This window comes from Eumetopias jubatus, unplaced genomic scaffold (genome assembly GCF_037043125.1).
Source record: "Eumetopias jubatus isolate StellerSeaLion01/CBP00866 unplaced genomic scaffold, mEumJub1_p1.0 scaffold_6, whole genome shotgun sequence".
NCBI classification, from domain to species: domain Eukaryota; kingdom Metazoa; phylum Chordata; class Mammalia; order Carnivora; family Otariidae; genus Eumetopias; species Eumetopias jubatus.
The window spans coordinates 59,058,934-59,071,804 of NW_028274812.1; positions in this window are offsets into that span (position 1 = coordinate 59,058,934).

Genomic DNA, 12,871 nt, shown 5'->3' on the forward strand with positions numbered 1-12,871 from the left:
AATGAGATGTCTTCAGGGAATGGACTGCGAGTAACATCGGTACAGAAAGGAAGGTTAACAAGTGGTAAATTTTGTTGGCATAAACTTAAAGTTCAAGGGTTTTAGGAAGGAAGAGTGAACACTGATATCTGGAAGCAGCAAGAACACCTACTCCATCTCCAGGCCCAGTGGCAGCAGAGGAGAGGAAGAGAAACAACCATCACATGAGAGGTCTGCAATTCTCTGAAGGAAAAATTCAGAGAAGAAGCTGGTAACAGACTAAAAATTCACAGGGGTACAGGGGGAGGGTTTTGATTTGGGGATCTACATAGCAATTTGGAGATAAGAAGTGATATGGGATGATCTCCAAGCCCAAGGCCTCCTTGTAAGGGCTGATATAAATAGAAATGAAGGTCAAGTTGGGGTTAAGCCTCATGGTCTCCAAGGCATATTATAGAGCTGAGATTGCCTTATTGTGGGGTAGATGAGTCGGATTGTTCTGGGATCCTCTTTTTACTTCTGCCTGTGAAGGTATGGGTCAGGGAAGGTCATTGTTGCCAGACCTCAGAACTCTTGAGACTTCTGCCTGCTATTATTCCTAAAGGAGATGTCCATCCATTGTCTGGGGAAGAAGAGGTGGCAGGGAGAGATATGAACACCTCCTCCGGTGTATTTTCTCCCTCTTACCATGAATGTAGAACATACAATTGATCCTCTTTATCTTGGAAAACAACATATCTGGACTCAACAATTCTATGAGACCTCCGGACCACCTGAAATGACTAAATCATTAGCTTATATAGTCAGTCCATTGCTTCATATGTAAACCTGTTTCCACTCAATATATTTCATATTTACTGCATCCCAACTTTATCAGAATCAAAATTTGGTCACTTAGTGACTTTATTTTTGCCTGGATTCCTAGGATCATACCAAGACCTAAATACTCCTCAAGTACCCTACTTGGATGACTTACAAATCTTCAAATGTTCCAAAGATTCTCACTCACCCTTTCTATCCGTATAAATTTTAGTTTCCTGAAGTTATTTTGTACTGTCTCCCCTCATCCACCTCATTACTACTGTCCCTTCTCTCACTAATTTCTATACCTCCAAGTCCTACTCAACCCCTGGCTAAATAAGTAATTTTTTAGCAAGTATTTATTGATTATATACTGTGTTTCAGGGAAATGAGGACAAAACAGTGAGAAAAAAATGTAGACAGTACCCTTTGTAAGGTATTTCTAAAGACATATGGTAATTTCTGTTAGCAAGACTAGGACATTCTTGCTTCTCCCTTTGTAGGAAGCACTGATATAAAGGCAGAAATGGGGCGCCTGGGTGGCTCGGTCAGTTAAGTGTCAGACTTGATTTCAGCTCAGGTCATGATCTCAGGGTCGTGGGATTGAGGCGCCACATTGGGCTCCATGTTCAGCATGGAGTCTGCTTGTCCCTCTCCCTCTGCTCGCCCCCCCCCGCCCCCGCCAACTCAAAGAAAGAAAGAAAGAAAGAAAGAAGAAAGAAAGAAAGAAAGAAAGAAAGAAAGAAAGAAAGAAAGAAAGAAAGAAAGAAGAAAGAAAATCTTTAAAAAATAATAAAGGCAGGAATGTATCAGCAGTATACAACTAAGTGGCATCTTTTAGAGAGGCATTACCAGAAAATATTTCTTACTGGACTCCCCATCCCACCCCTAAGAAAGGAGGAAACAAGCCATAAAAAGGCAGTGAAGATCATTAGGAGTATGAAAAAAATGGAGAAAGATTCCCACTCTGAGTGGGGTAAGAAGACATACAGGGACAGAAGTACTTGTTTCCCCAAAGCAAAGGAACAAATCTGCCAGATCAAGAGGGCATTGCCAAATATAAATCCTCAGGATCATACTCCACCTACCCTGACTGATCTCGACTCTTTTTTGGAGGCTTAATGTCAGGTTTCAGGGGAAGAAAATTATTATTTACATAAGTCCCACTCTATTGTTGGAACACTTTCACATAAAATATCACATTTAATTCTTTGAACAGTCTTTTCAAATGCATAATTCCTATTTTAAGGATGATAAAAAACTAATACAGAGAGAGGTCATGTAACTTGCCTATGGGCATACAGCTAGCAAATGCAAAACTAGGATTCAAACCTTTGTAGTTTATTATTCTTGCAAGTACATCAGAGAAAGCAGGTAGAATACAGTAGTATCTGTCTCAGCTCTCTGCCTCCTTTCCCAAAGAGGGTCAGATGTTGCTTATAAACTGTTAGGGAAAAAGCCCTACCGATTAGGTTGAGGATGCCCAGGGCTGGAGAATATGGAGCAACTAGGATTGAGCAGATTTGCTCCCTCAGCAAACCCCTGAGAAAAGGCTTTTTCTGGAGCCCAAAAATTGTTCCAATTTTAGTATATGTGCTGCCAAAGGGAGCACTGGAGCCCAAAAATCAGAAACAGCCGCCTCTCAGAGGGGAGGCCAGCTTAAAAGCAAGCAGAAGGCTCTTCCTCTCAGACTTTATCAGAGTCCAAAGAAAACCCCAGAACTTGATCTTATCCCTTGAGTGTTCTCAACGGAACCTAAAGGATATTCTTTGCCAAGAGCTCATTCCTTGCAGTAAGTCAGAACTAACGACAAAAACTCCTGGTAATGACCCTTTATCCACAATGATACTATCTTCCTGTTATTCCTTCTCTGGGAGAATCTGCAAGCTACACTCTCACTTTCTCACTCTACAACTGTTTGGGGCCTTCCAACATGGGAACTGGAGATTATTTCAAAGAACATTGTGTTCATGGGTTGTTTCAATCAATGATAGGATAGAGTTCACTTGTCTATGTCACAGGATTCAAGCAAACTTTGTAAACTGGTTCAGAATGTCAAATAGGGCTTTATAGTTATTTTTTTATTCAGCACTGAAACAGTCCGATTGATTCACTTCATCATAAAAGAAGTTGTTGGATTCAGAATTAAGGCTGTTTCCTTAATGGGCCCTGTCCGGAGAAGTCATCTGTGCTGCAGAAAACTGCTATGTAGGAATTCTAGAAACTGACCAGGGTGCCAATAGACTTTCCTCCTTTACTTTAAGGTGGTGATTCTAATTAGCAAAGTTTTCACGTTTCTTATTGCAGGTGAGCCCAGCTTCAAGGGCTGACATTCATTAAGGATATGGACACTGCTGACCACCTACCTTTCATATTCCTTTCCACAGAAGGATCACATGGGCAGCTGGAGCTGGGCTGTCACGGCCTTGTTTGGATGTTCACCGTTGGAGAGCACACAACAAAGGTAATAGAATTCAGTTATGGTTTTTAATTCTGTAAATTAATGGAAGAGGCAATAAGTTTAAAATGAAGAGGAAAGAAAAGGAGACTAGAATGGAAATGTAGGCCCATATTCTGTATACTAAAGGAAAGTGTGGGAAGCAGACAATAAACTTTTATTTTGCAATCTGTTGTCCTAACAAACTTTTAATATATAACTGTTTTAATCTGCTGACAGATCAGTGTCCCTCTGTAAACATATGTTAAATTTGAGTGCAAAGAGATGAACAGTAGCAACGCATCACTTAACTGCACCAACATTTTACGTAATTGATTATGTAAAAATCAGAAGCCGATTTAGCCTTTTCTGTGGACTGTAGGGACTAAGGGTCTGTTGACCACATTTTCACTTCACAAACAGAGCTATCCAACCAAGACCTGTTTACAAACTGCACATGTGGTCAAACACACTGTCCTTGATATTTTATTTGCTCTTCTAGACTGACAAATTGATAACTTTGGAGTTATTTCTACAAAACTAGATACATATATAATTAGGAAAATAGAAGAAAAGAATCTGTGATATGGAAATGAAAGATATCTGATAATTAGAAATTGTATTTTGGTGGGTAAAACAGAAGAAATGTAGTCATTTCCATATTTTCCAATATTTACTCATTTTAAAGCAAGACATAGGCTTCATATTTATATGCACTTCATTATATTTATAATGTTACGATAAGGAGATTAGGAATTAAGATCCAATTGTCAGAAGCCAGAATTATGGAAAATGGTCTCAGTTACAAGAGGGTGAATATAGGATTTGCAGATCTTTTTCACTTATTTCTCCTCATTCTATACTTATAATAACCATTACAGAGAGTCAAGGGATATATCCTCCTCACTTTATAAATGAAGAACAAAAGGTTCAGAACAATTTTATGGCACAGCCAAAACAACGCTACACTAAGAGTTCCACCAACTGAATTTCTATTTAAATAGAATGTCTTTGGTAATTCAGTTAACACCTATAGGCTTCTGGTTTCTCATTTGTAAAATCAGGAGCAGGAATTTATTTTGAAATCTATGCAGTCCTTGCAATTAAAACAAACAAACAAAAAAGAATAGTTTCTTGCAGAACCAGGATCTCACTAAGGTCACTGGTGGAACAGGGGCAGTACTCAGGCTTCCAGACTAACTATTATTCAGATAATGAAACATATCTGAAATCAAAAGCTGAGCTGAAGATGATGTATAGTTCTCTGCTTTTTTCCTTCATTTAGAGTCATCAGAAACATACAAAACTTACAATCTAACTTGAAACTCTATCTTCCTACCAAAGAAAGGTAAATTTTGTTCACTTAGCAAAAACCACTAAAAATACTAATCTGATATATTTTTGCCTAAAGTTACATATACAGGAAATGATAACATAAACATTTTTATAAACATCACCCTGATTAAACTCACTTATTATTTCGACCCAAGCAGCTAAACATTTCTAAAGAAATTATACAACTGAATGTAATGGGTTGAAATTCATGTCCACCTAAAGTTCATGTCCAACTAGAACCTGTGAATGTGAGCTTATTTGGAAAGAGAAGCTTTGTAGGTGTAATCAAGTTAAGATGAGGTCATACTGGATTAGGGTGGGCCCTAAATCCAAAATGGCTGGTATCTTAGAAGAAAGGGGAAATTTGGACACAGATACACACACAGAGGGAGGTATGCCATGTGAAGATGGAGGCAGAGAGAGGAGCTATACTCTACAAGCCAAGGAACACCAAGGATTGCCAGCAACCGCCAGAAGCTAAGGGAGGGGCATGGAATAATTTATCCCTCAGAAATCCCAGAAGAAACCAACCCTGCCAACACCTTCATTTTGGATTTCTGACCTCCAGGATTTATTCTGTGAGAGAATAAATTGCTGTTGTTTTAAGCCACCCATGTTGCGGCACTTTGTTATGGCAGACCTAGGAAACTAACACATGGACAGTCTGATCAAACAATATTAATAACTACTCATTTCAATTGAACTCTCAACACAGACCTGCAATTTTGCTCTCCAACTGTTTTATAAAATTATTTCACATCTCTTGCTTTCCCCTCCAAACCCTCATCTCAGCTTATAACATGCTTCGTTCCTACTCAAGATAAAAGAAGCCATTGGACAGGAATTCTCTCCTCACCCCTCAGCAAGTACACTCTGCTGTTGTCACCAGTTTCCACATCGTGGCATATATTTGATCTTCCAAAAGATGGCATGATCCTACTTTATCTTTTGAAGGTCATCCTGTGACTTGTGTCCTGGATTCTGCACCTTCACGCATTTTGATCCTGTTGTTAAGTATCTCCTTCTTAAAAAAGAAAAGAAAGAACTTTCCATCCCATGTCTCTCTTCAGCTGCAGTCCCGTTTCTTTGCTTATCTTCAAAGCAGAAGCTTTGGGTCACCTGGGCCTGTTTCTATTTCCCTACATCACCTTCTTGCTCCATTTGAGCATCTATCTCCTACATTCCATTAAAATTACTCTTGACAAGATCACCATCCTAATCAAGAAGATAAAGAGAAAAACAGGAACATGGGATGTTGCTTAGTCCCATGTTCCTGTTTTTCTCTTTATCTTCTTGATTTTTCAAGAGCATTTCACCCTGGTAGACCAGTATCACTTTCTTCAAATGCTTTTATTATGATGACTTAAAATGCTTTTCTTAATGTCCTTTGTTGTTATAATTATTTTAATATTAGTTGTACCATGTTTTTCTTCTTTTCTTTTTCAGTCTCCTTTATGGGATCTCCTTTGTGTTGTTGACTTCTAAATGTTGGAGTGATCCAGTTTTAGATCTTCTCTTATACTTCCAAGTGAATTAATCCAGTGCCACGTCTTTAAAACACCATCTATAGGCTAAAGACCTAAAATATTTTATCTTCAATTCTTACTTCTCTCACAAGCTCTAGACTCATACTCAATTCCATCTGAATGTCTAACAGGACCATGTCCCAAACAGAACTCCAAATCCACCTGAAACTTTTTACTTTTAGTCTGTCCCATATCATAAATAACAGCAACATCTACTCCATTGTTCGAGTCAAAACCAGGAGTCACTCATGATTCTCCTCTTTGTCTCACCACCACCCCGACTGTAAATTCATCACCAAGTCCTGTTAGCTCCCCCTCCCAAATCTATCGAAAATCTATCCACCTTTTCATGTTCATTTCCATGACCTTGACCCAACCCACCACCATGTCTCATCTAGCCGACTGCCATAACAAATTAAATTGTATCCTTACTTTCTGCTCTTGTCCCCTACAATCCATTCCCCACATAGCACCAAAGTTATTGTACATGCCATCTCCCTGCTTGAAACTCTCTAATACCTGCTCCATTCAATGAAGTTTATAATACTCAACTCCTTACCATGGTCCTACAAAACATACTCATCTCTCTAACTTAATTTCCTATCAAGTTCACCCTCTGTCACAATGGCCCCAGCCACACGGTTCATTTTTCCCTTTTCTCTGAACACACGATGTATTTTTAGCCCTCATGATCTTTGTGCTCATTTGTTCACTTTGCCACACTTTCTGTTCCTTCTGCCTAGAGTTCTCTTGCTGTAGATATTCATGTGGTTGAATTTTTCCCATCTTTCAGGTTTTAGTTCAATCGTTACCTTCTCCAAGATGGCTTTCTTAGCCATCCAACCCCACCTGCTATCGTCCATCATGTTTTCCTGTTTCCATTTCTTCTTAGCATGTATCACTATCTGCCTCTCTGTAATATAAGCCTCATAAAAATAGGGACCATGATTTCTTTATCACTCTCTTCCCAGGACTTGACAAAGATTAAGTAGACAACAAATACTTATTGATGAACTCATATTATCTCACAAGTACTATGCAAAATACAACTGACTTAGATACAGAGATATTATAATTTCTCACATGTAAAACACCACATTATATTATATTTATCTCATATTTTTCAGATCACATGCGATTTAAATTATGAATTTTGTCCATTCATAATTACTAGTTAAACTATTATAATAATTATTTCTCTAAACTTACAAACTTCAAACCCTTTTTTTTCTTCCAGAAATAGAATTTCACAATTAAATACAGGGAATAAAGTGATCACTGCATATGACCAATTTTCAGAGTAAGCCTCTGTTGTTGTCTGGTCATTGGACAGCAGTCCCAGAAGACAGCAATTCCATCTATGCGCAAAAGGACCAGGGCTTTTAGGGCATATACTAGCAGTGCATTGGCCCTTTTATTGTCAACAAAACAAAATTATTGGGAACGTTCCTTATATTCTATTTCTTCTTTTCCCAAGATTACTTGTTTGTGATTGTTTAAGGCTCTGTCAGGTGATCCATATTCAACTTTCTCCTATAATATCTGATGGAAGCATTGAAAAGAGAAAAACATGTATTGTTTTTTCTGGGTCCTTATATCACTTTGAGGATTGAAGAAGGAACACATCTTTATTGAAAACTGTTATATGCAGACAGTCTCTTGGGTGTTTTGCATATTTTACTTCATTAAATTCTGCTAAAACAATCCTTCAAAAAAGATGTGGAGATTAACTCTGAGGGGTCTTCAGATGTTAGTTCTACTCAGTGATTGTTGGGCCTAGTTCTGCTTAGTTCCAAAGTTCATGCTCTCTGAGAATGATTTTGATAACAAGGAAATAGCGTTTTTAAAGTGATATGTATTAGGTCAGATAGGAGGCCTTCTCCTGGCTGAGCATATGCTTTGATAATATGCTTGGTTTCACATCAGTACTGTCAAGGAATTTTTAAAATAGTGTTCCCTATTTTCTATAAAGGTGGTTTTATTCCAGAAGGACAACTCTGAAACATTTTGAAAGTAAACTAATTTTCAGGGCCTTATCTCAGCATATTGTTGAAATATCTCATTTATATGTCAGTTTTCTTATACTGTTTCATACAGACAACAAGAACAACAACAACAAAACCAGTGTGGGTTTGTTTTTTCCAGGTTGAAATACCTTTTAAACAGAAAAGAATCCCAATTTCCAACTCTATTGACCCTATATTAAACTCTTCAAGTTAAAACTGGTTTTAAGTCTGGCAGTTTCTATTGCCTACAATATAAAGGTGAAGGAAATCTAAGATTAGACCTTCAAATGTGGGAAAGAAAGATGTAATTGATTATATACATCTTGTATACTCCTTAATGCAAGTTTGGAACACATGATCTGAATATGGAACAAAATAATAGAAATCAGAAACTTTTGAGAATATTTTACTTATATTTACAGATGAATGCATGTTTTCTAATTAGAAAACACACACACACACACACAAGAATATCTCATAACATGGGTATTTGTTTACAAGTATAGAATTTCTGCATTTACTTTTTAACCTCCTCTATCTCCCTTAAGAGTACACAGACATACAGTGATGTTTGTCTTTGTCAAAGAAAGTGCTACAATTTCTAAAGCTGCCCATTGAGTGTTTCTGAGCCATAGCCAAGAGCTATTTCAAAATGAGGACAGATTTTTCTCCCCAGGGACAGACAGCATGATGCTTCCTCAGCCCTGCATTCTAAACCTTTTCTCCCTCAGATCTTGTCCAATCCCAGGCGCAAAAAGACACTTCTTCCACTATTAAAATGCTGACAGCAATCAAGGTGGGAGTAAGTCCATTTTTTATTCATTTCATGTTAAATTAAATCATCTGTAATTCTGTAACCATGAATTTAGCCATTCACTTAAAGAGAAACAAAAGAGATTTCAACCACTCCATTGGAAAAGAAACAACTACCAAATTGTTCTCAGATATGGGGTCAAGAACAGGTCATTGTGAAAGAAGTTAAACATAATTATGACATACATTCATAATTCCAGGCATTGTTTCCATTCTCTTCAAAGACCATGTAAACAGCATGCTTTAGATAACAGTGGTTACAACCATCTTATCTATGTGACCCATTGCTGTATTTTCTCAAGCCTGGCTTCCCCCATCCATCTTATTTGCATCTACTATAGTAAAACAACCATGCATTTTGTTATTGTTGCATTGTTTTTCCAATACAGCGGCTTTTTCATATTTTCATAGGGCTTGAACAACCTGCATATAAATTCTCACATTGCTTCAGACTTCCCGCATGGATTCAAACACAATATGCAATTATGTCATTTATATCAGTACAGAGAAACCAAGAAAGGTTAATGTTCCAATGCTTTTAACAGAGTTCTTTCTGCATCATACCATTTTATTTCTCTGTGAGGAAAAAAAATGCAGTTATAGATGGTGATAAAAGAATTGAACCAAATAAGTCAGTATTATATTAGTGATATTGAGTCAAGCCCTGGCTCTCAGATTCTCTCTAACTTGCTACAATACTAGCACACATGAAGTTACTGACATCTTCTCCACTATTTGGATTTTCTACCTATTTCACATCAGGATGGGAGAGGGAATGGGAGAAGGGAAAGTAATACATTTTGCGTGTGAATCATCTGCTTTACAAAGAACGAGGGAAGGAAAAATAAAATAAGATAAAAACAGAAAGGGAGGCAAACTGTAAGAGACTCTTGACTATAGGAAACAAACAGGGTTGCTGGAGGGGAGGTGCGTGGGGGGTGGGGTAATTGGGTGATGGGCATTAAGGAGGTCACTTGATGTAATGAGCACTGGGTGTTATATGCAACTGATGAATCACTACATTCTACCCCTGAAACTAATAATACACTATTTGTTAGCTAAATTGCATTAAATAAAAACAACAACAGCAACAACAAAAAAATGCTTCTATCTTCATAAAAAAAAAAAGAACAATAGTGTTAATTGGTAAGTTTCAAAAATCCCTAATATCAATCCCATTTAGAAATGAAAACAAGAAAAAAGATATTTTAATAACTCATCTCAACTACTATTTCAGTGTTTTTGTTTGTTAGTTTGGTGCAGAGGGTGTATGCGTGTGTGTGAATTTTTTACTGAATGCATGCGATCACTGCAGAATTCTCTCATCAAGACCAAGATTCCAGTCTGTTGCTTGGAACAGGCTTACATTTAACCAGGAACAAGTGCACAAACATTTCTATACCATTACTGCTGTCCCCTGCCTATCAACCACCATACCAGTGTTCCAGCAAAAATGGGACTTCACACAAGAGAAGGCCAAACTTGTGGGTTGAACAGAAAGCCAGGGACTTTACACAAACAACAGCTGCCAGTGAGCTACCAGGCTATGCTCATGAAGAAACATGGATCTAAGATGAGAGATGAATGAAAAAAAGAAGGATAGCAAACAGAACTCAGGTTCCACAAGCCGAGGATCAAGATCTTAGCAGCAGAGTTGGAGACTCAGACACTTCGAAGAAGCACATGGGGCCAAATCTAGGTACCAAGAGACTTGAAGTCAAGGGCAGGAATCCAGACAATTAAAGATGGTGCCATCTTCATCCAAAAAATAAAATAAAATAAATAAGGAAAAAAATGAGCTATCTAACCATAAAAAGACATGGAAGAATCTTAGATGTCTATTAGTAAGTGAAAGAAGTCAACCTGGAAAGGTTACCTATTTTATGATTCCAACTAAATGACAATCTGGACAAGGCAAAACTATGGAGACAGTAAAATAATCCGGTCACAAGGGGTTAGAAGGGAGGGATGAATAAGCAGGGTACAGAGGATTTTTAGGGCAGTGTCTGATATTACAATGGTGGATATATGTCATTATGCATTTGTCAAAACCCACAGGATGTACAACACCAAGAGTGAATCCTAGTGTAAACTATGAGCTTTGGGTGATAATGATATGTCAGGGTAGGTTCATTGATTGTGACAAATGTACTGCTCTGGTGCAGGAGGTTGATAGTGGAGAAAGCTGTGTGTGTTCTGTGTGTGTGTGTGTGTGTGTGTGTGTTTGTGTGTGTGTGTGTGTGGAGGGATGTACAGAGGTATATGGGAACTTTACTTTCTACTCCATTTTTCTATGAACCTGAAACTGATCCAAAAAATAAAATCTTAAAAAAAAAAAAAGATGATACCATTAAGGTCAGAGTAGAACCAGCAGTAAGACAGCTTCAGCACTGACCCAGAACATCAGGCAGAAAGAATCCCAAGCATCTTGCTGTCCAGAGCCAAGCCTAACATTAGGGATAAAAAAGCAAGATTGAACCTAGAGTTAGATGTCGCTATAAACTGAATTATGTCCTCCCAAAATTCATATTTTGAAGCCTTAACTCTCAATGTGATGGTATTTGGAGATGGGACCTCTAGGAGATAATTAATTTAGATGAGGTCATGAGAATTAGACCCTCATGATGAAACTAGAGTCCTTATAAGGAAAGATACCAGAAAACACACACACACACACACACACTCTCTCTCTCTCTCTCTCTCTCTCTCTCTCTTCCCCCCCACCCCATCTCTCTCTCTGCCATGTGAGGCAGTGAGAAGTTGGCCACATGAAAACCCAGAAGAGAGCTCTCAGCAGAACCCAACCATGCTGGCACCCTGATCTCAGAATTCCAGCCTCCAGAACTGTGAGGAATTAAGCTTCTGTTGGTTAAGCCACCAAGTCTATGGAATTTTGTTATGGTAGCTTGAGCAGACTAAGAAAGGTATTACCTGCCAAGTCTCACTTCTCTTAAACACAGGTCCCTAAGGCCCAACCTGAAAATTTTGATGTGGTAGCTATTGACTATAGTCTTCCACACCTGCAAACTTTGAGGCCTTTCTGTCTTTGCTCAGTAGCCAGATGTATTTAAATCTTTCACTAGGTGTGGAAAAAATTGCTGAAGGCTAGAGAAAGTATTTAGATATCTACAATCCAATTTGCTTTGCAAAGGAATGCTATGTTACTCTAGATGAATACCTATTCTTCAGTATAAAACTGTGAAAAAAATTTTAAGACTATAAAAGTAAGTATGGTAGTAAAGGTACTCACAAAATCTGTTGGCCTTTCTGTGTTAAGCGTAAAAGCAAAAAAAAAAAAAAAGGAGGAAATATGAATAAATATGATGCTTTATTTTATTATTTTTAAAAGGCCAGTCATTAAAATCACTTCAAAGAAGTTACCCTCTGTTTTTTTCTTATTCATGGATTTGCTGAATAATTCCACATTCATCATAGCCATTCTCTACTCTTATTTCCAGAGTAACACAGCCTTGTCACTTCAATCTATATTCAGAAGTTGCCCTAGTGGTTTTTTTTGTTTGTTTGTTTGCTCGTTTTATTTTTGCTCTTCCCTCAAGGGGCAATCATTAGAATCTGGTGATATGACCCCAGGCAATGGCACACTGCAGCTTTGTGAAGGGTCACTGATAAAAGTTGTCTGTACCCCTCCTGACTGTGATCAGGGACTGAGGATGGGGGTGTGGAGTCAAGACCCTACTTCTGTGAAGCCGTCCATATGCACAGAAATCTGTATGTAAGGCAATCACACCCTGTGCTTTCATCAGCCACAGTAAGAAAATAAAACTGAAATTTCATTTTTGATTTGATGCCTAAAAGACAATAACAATACTAGAAACTCAAAATGAACTTGATCTCAACTAATGAATTGCAACATTTCCATAGACATTAAAAGAAGGAAGTCTGAGGACCTTCTAGAGAAGGGGGAGTGGGAGAAATAACATTCAGGGGCTAAGGAAGCGGTCAGTGGTCACCTG